This window comes from Triticum aestivum, chromosome 7A, assembly GCF_018294505.1.
Source record: "Triticum aestivum cultivar Chinese Spring chromosome 7A, IWGSC CS RefSeq v2.1, whole genome shotgun sequence".
Classification (NCBI taxonomy): Eukaryota; Viridiplantae; Streptophyta; class Magnoliopsida; order Poales; family Poaceae; genus Triticum; species Triticum aestivum.
In genome coordinates this window covers 301,824,623-301,830,603 of record NC_057812.1, presented here as the reverse complement: position 1 = coordinate 301,830,603, position 5,981 = coordinate 301,824,623, and the positions used below count along the sequence as shown (strand labels likewise).

The following is a 5,981-nucleotide window of genomic DNA, read 5'->3' as shown; positions in this document are numbered from 1 at the left end:
ACCAAAGGAAAGTTGGAGACTCTTTTGGTGTTAATTGCTTGGATTAAGTGGGAGTGAAGATGTTCTTTCTGTCTATATCGGGTTCTATTATTGGCAAATTTGTGCCTTCGAGATTGCTGCGAGTGTTTGTGTTCTCGAGCTAAAAATTTAGATTATTACCATGTTTGGTCTCCTGAATATAAATCATGATTCTTTGCATCTCAATTGCAGACCAGCAGACCTTTCTGTCCTCATATTCCCGGATTCGTTTTCTGCGATCGAGCGCCCGAGCGGTTGCATCTCGACAGCAGGTGCGTGCTCCATTTCAGTAGTTATACTTCAGTCTAGAAGTTTTTTGGGGCTCTCTAACTTTTTTGAGTGGCTTTTCCAGTTCCCTTTACAACCGAGTTAGCTTTATACTATGAGTAGTGAGCAAGTCATGTATAAAGCAAAAACAAAATATTGGTCTGCTATCAAATGGTACATTTATCTGAACTCTAAGGGCAGGTTCAGGGTCTCATGAAGAGGGCATGTGTTTGTATTAGGTGAGATCTGAACTGATTCTGACCAATGTGGAATTAATTTTGTTGTTGAGACCTCTGCAATTATTTTTATGTGCACAGAAGTGCCGTAGTTGAGAAGCCTGAGAAGAATATATCACTTAGGTACAGATTCGAGCTAGGGTTTTTCATTTTCTCCTTCCAATCCATTTATCATGCGATAATTTGCCCATAAAAGACATACATGATGGTCGTCGTTCCACAGACTATATTTGTTTACTTCTACCCATAAATTTAAAGTCCTGAACATGTATATTACACATCTCTTGTAGGATATATTAATATTAAACTATGTGTGCGTTCCACTGCATTCATCTATTTAAGGCATGATATTTGTAAGCTTGGTTCAGGCTGTGCCGCATCTATCTATATAATGCACAATATTTCTAATGCACAATATTGTTTTATCGATGTAAAACCCTTGACAAATTATACATTCCTTTTTCGCAGATCAGAAGGTTTTGTAGTTGACAAGCTTACAGGTTTGAGCACCCCGAACAATGGGGTGGACCCTTTGACCTGTGGGTTTTGCTGGTACCAAGAGAAGGAGGTTCCTTTTAACCTGCAGGAGCTCTACCAATGGCAGCATGCTTTCCTTGACAATGACGTGGTACTGCACCTATGCAAGATGCCGCGAGTGAAATCGGCGCAAGAGGGCATCTTGCAAGAAGCACCAAATCCTATATTATGGGACCGAGTGAGTATCTCAAAGAAGAAATAATTTTTTTGATGTAGGAATATCTGTAGGCTGATTATGCTTTGATGTATAGATCGCAGTAGCACTTAGGTAAAATATAAGTTCTTAGCCAGTTCAATAGTACTTTTGTTGAACAAAGCTCAATTGACATTACGCTAAAACCTCGAGAATACCTGAGGGGACAAGGCAAGTGTTGTTTGTAATGACTTGTGTTATGATATTGCAAAATAGATTAGACGGAAAAGTACATAGCATTGCCATGGAATATTTAATACTTTTAGGTCTGCCTATTCATATGATGGCATCCACAAAATCCTTTTTACCATGTGGGTGTGTTTGTGCTAGAATTGTTTCATGCAAATAGTCAAATTATTTTCTATGTGTATGCTTCTCCTTTTATCAACTTATGAGAAATTATATTAATGGGACATGCTTTATTTGCAAGATATAGATGTCTTAACTTGATAAAAGGATTATATATCGAATGTGTTTGTGCGACTGAAGATGAGGCATTCTTTATTTGAAAATTTATATTGAGTGTGTTTGTGCGACTGGAGATGGAGGATGGCTTGTGCTCTCTCTTGTGCGGTTACCACGATACTCCGGCCATTACGAAGAGGTGTTGTGGCGGTGGTAATGTGTTCCAACTTGGACAGCGTTGCCCATTCTGGTGTACGGAGCTAGAGATGTGTAGTGCTATGGATGAAAGTCATGTGCAGCTTAGGTTTGTGCCGGTGGCGACGACGCCTGTGGGTGCCGTTCCACTCCTTGGAGGCATCGTCGAGGTGTGTCGGCATCTTTCCCCTCACATTGGTGTTTGGTGGTTGTCTCCAGGCGAAAGCCTAGGTTCTCATAAATAATGTTCAACAAATTGGAATTCATTTAGCAACCGATTTTTATCTTTCCTTTGAACTCATCTATCTATCTATATCTATCTATCTATCTATCTATCTATATCTATACCTATACTAATTACATTACGGTGTAGATCTGTCATGAATCTCTCCCCAAAAGAAAAAAAATCTTATAGATATTTCTCTCACAACTAAAATTTCTCAATGTCTCATGCGTAGAAAAAATCTCACTTATCTCTTTCCCACAACCCCATTCAATCTCAGAAAACAATATAAGCAATCTCTCACGTATGTCTCTCCAAATAGGGAAAAACTTTCACGTATATCTCTCCGCACGTGTTAAAGAAGTCTCACGTACGCATCTCTCCCACAACCACACTCAAACAATTTGGAAAATAAAATCCACCACATGATCCTAATGCATAATTTTTTCCCTCCTCTAATTAAAGCAATTTCTATCTCTTCTGGGAAAAAAACTAAATCTACTCCACGGTCTCTTCCTCATTAGTACTCCATGATATCTTCCTCCATACTTCATGGACTCTTCCTATTCTCCATCGGACTTTCCCCACGTGGAAAATAATTCCATCCATGACTTCTTCCTCTTCTCCATGATCTCCCTTTCTGTCTCCGCCAATGAAAAACGAATGCATAGCCTCTCTGAAGCTGAACAAGGTAGGTTTGGAAATTGATTCCGTGTGCTTAAGGAGATTATCAGATCAATCCTCATCAGGATCAGGTTCATTTTCTTGCTAGTTTACACTTCAATCCGCCGTTAGATTTTCTTTGGTTGTGGGTCTCCCTGACACCTATTCTTCATGTTTCCCTGTCATGCCACTGTCGACATCCATCAATATTGGTTGTAGATGTGAGTTGTTGTCACCGCGGAGTTAGATACTTCTGGGCCTCTTCTCTCTCTAACACTGTGTGCACGTGCACATCACCTTTCTAGCCAGAAAGATTGAACACACGTTTATTTCTAGAGGCTATAAAGTTTTTCTTCATCTGAATTGATCTATGTCATTGGAAGACACGTGGTTCCCCAATCCCTGCAAAAAACGATATCTAATAACCTCCTCCTTGACGATCTGCCATGGAGCTTTAAAAAAAAGGAAGACGGATCTATCATGGAGGAAACACTATCCGGCAGCCGTCCAACCTCAGAATTCTGATCCCTGATAGATTTGTGTCACAACTTCAAGGTGAAGAATTCACATGTGCCTGTACGTGCCCTCTACACCTGGGTTGATTTCCTCCTCAGCTGCGGCGGTGGCCAATGTGTGCATCATATCTTCTCTTTCCAATCAGGTTTGTGTGTGTTGCTCAACCAGTATTTACTAATTGTGTTGCAGAGTTGTCTGCCTGTATTTACTAATTCTATGATGCTCAATATCTTGTTGCTTTTCTCTCTGAATCTTCGGGTATGAGGCCCAAGCTTTGCCAAATTAGCAATCCGGCATATGCGTCCACTTGCAAGGTGCAATCATTTGAGGCAAGGATATTCATTGTCAAACAAGCACTACTATGCTGCTAATAACAAAAATTAAATTGCATTAGGATTCATGAACTACTTATTTTCATCTTATATATGCTGACCTTTTCCTTCTTTCAGTGAAAAATCATGCATGTGCCCTTCGTGTTATATTACTGTAACCTTTCATACACATATAGGCCGTGAACTTAACAAGTCAAGTTTAAAAAGTTCCAACAATTCATGACCATAAAATTTTAATGCAGTTTGTTTAGCACTAAATGCCAGGCTAAAAATCATGATAGGATCTACCAGTAGATATGTGGAACATTACTTGCATTTGTGTTTCCTACCATGTTTGGTTACATTCATTGATCCCTGATCCCTTAGGTCTATTGGGAAATGTATACTTCCGCAGATTTCTCAGTTTTAAGTTTTATCCTTGAGCTGGACATCAGGTATCCACCTCTGAAATCACACTTATGGGTTCACCCTTTTTTCACCTGAGGCAGGCAGCCGCGATGGCCACTAGAAAAGTTGGCTCTTGCTTTGGTGTTTGGTGGGCAGCCGCATCCCGCCCCTCCTCCAACCTGAGCTACTGTAGATTACAAGTATATTCTTATGAGAAATTACATCTTTGTTTGGTTGAAAAAATTGTTGACATTTTTAGGAGAAGTTTTGTATTTCAATTATAAAGCCATTGTAGGGTGAGGGTGTGCATTTTTTACAATGTGGTTTGGCCAGACCTGTGTCTAGAAAGTGATTTTCCCTTGTAGTACCTTCATGAGATTTTGACTTCTTACCCTAACTCGAATTATGACATTGCAGATGCTGGGTGCAAAACTCCAACAATACTTCCATCTGCAGCAACAAACTCTGGTAGAGTTAACTCACGTCAGCATAAGGCATGAAGCTTTGGAATTTGCAGAAAAAGTACTTGCACTAAGAGGTAATTTGCAGTTAAAATATCTCCTTTATTTGGTTTAAGAACATGTTCTGGTGTTACTTTTGATTTGTATATAAAATTCTAATAATTCTACAGCAAGTCTTTCTCGAGGAAATAGGAAAAACAGCAACACTTTTTTTGTCTTTTTGAAGATGCACCATGGACCATAGTGAAAAATATCGCGAACAGATGTACCTAGCATTGAAATGCGCCTAGATACACCCGTTTGAGCGAAAAGTAATATGGATAAGAGGGAGTATCACTTTTTGATGTTGCAGGGCACCATGGTACATGTACGTGTCAAAAACATCAAGTTCAAAACTTCGTGGCATGCTTCCACCCAATGATTAGTCAACATGATATCAAATTTCAAGGTTGGGGAGAATCATAATGGACTACTGTACGTAGATGGACCTTGCTTGTGGCAGCATTATAACCATATGTACATAAATTTGGTTCTGATATATTCATGCTAATTTCCTATAATTATTTCTGGGTGCATTTGGATGCAAGGAACCATTGGTGCGCATATGCTACTGCCACAAATCAATTTCCCATCTACTTATTTCAGTCACATGAATGGGATCAATGCAAAGTAAGATTGCATTCTTATTCCATTTATTATTTCCCAAATCATTTATCATAGTTTAGACGGCATACTCATCTTGCTTCCAGTTTCCTCGAATGGTCTCTCAATCCATGTACCAAATCATTAGATGGCACGCATGTATGATGTATATACTTTGCCTTTACTCTGCATTTTTATTTGTCCTTTGTTTATGTTTCGATGCCCATATTTCAGCAATTATCAAGTGCTTCAACATACTAGGAAGAAGTTCTTGTGGTCCGGAGTTGGAAGGATCAATAAAAAAAGTAATCAGTCACTTGCTTTCTTTCTGAAAACATATCTGAAAGGAGGCTTGTTTGACATATGTTTCGATGCTCATATTGCAGGGTTTAGTGACTGCATCAACATTGTAGGAAGAAGTTCTTATTTTCTGGAGTTTGAAAATCAGTAGTACGCTTTTGAGATGCTCTTCGACCCTTTTTTTGACAAACACAACAATGTAGCTACTCCATTGAATAACTTACCTTGTGTTGGTATTCATCGTTATAAATAACACTGAGTCTTGTTCATCATGAATCTGTATCAATGTGTGTTGTGTTCTCTTTCAGAGAAGTGAACTTTGAGAACCCTCCTCATTCCGATCAATGGAAATTCCGAGGCTGAAAGTACAAACTTGATAAGACAAATTGATAGACTTGGAGAAAAAAATGGGTGTATTTGGACCTGGATGGTAACATAGGCATATTTGGAATAGGGTGACGACGGAGAAGAAATGGCCAAAAGAGTTTGAGTGGAAGGGCTTGTGGAAGAAGATATGGAATAGCAGAAATGGCCAAAAGAGTTTGAGTGGAAGGGCTTGTGGAAGAAGATATGGAATGACAATGATGCGAATTTGTTGTGTGATTG

General features: G+C 39.2%; 1 long non-coding RNA gene across 1 annotated transcript; it reads left to right on the top strand.

Annotated features, from left to right (window-relative positions):
• The first annotated feature begins 1,208 nt into the window (after positions 1–1,208).
• On the top strand, positions 1,209–4,511 carry LOC123154308 (uncharacterized). Its single transcript, XR_006476771.1, has 3 exons — positions 1,209–1,236; positions 4,074–4,172; positions 4,390–4,511. It is a non-coding gene; the product is annotated as an uncharacterized lncRNA (long non-coding RNA).
• The last annotated feature ends 1,470 nt before the right edge of the window (positions 4,512–5,981 follow it).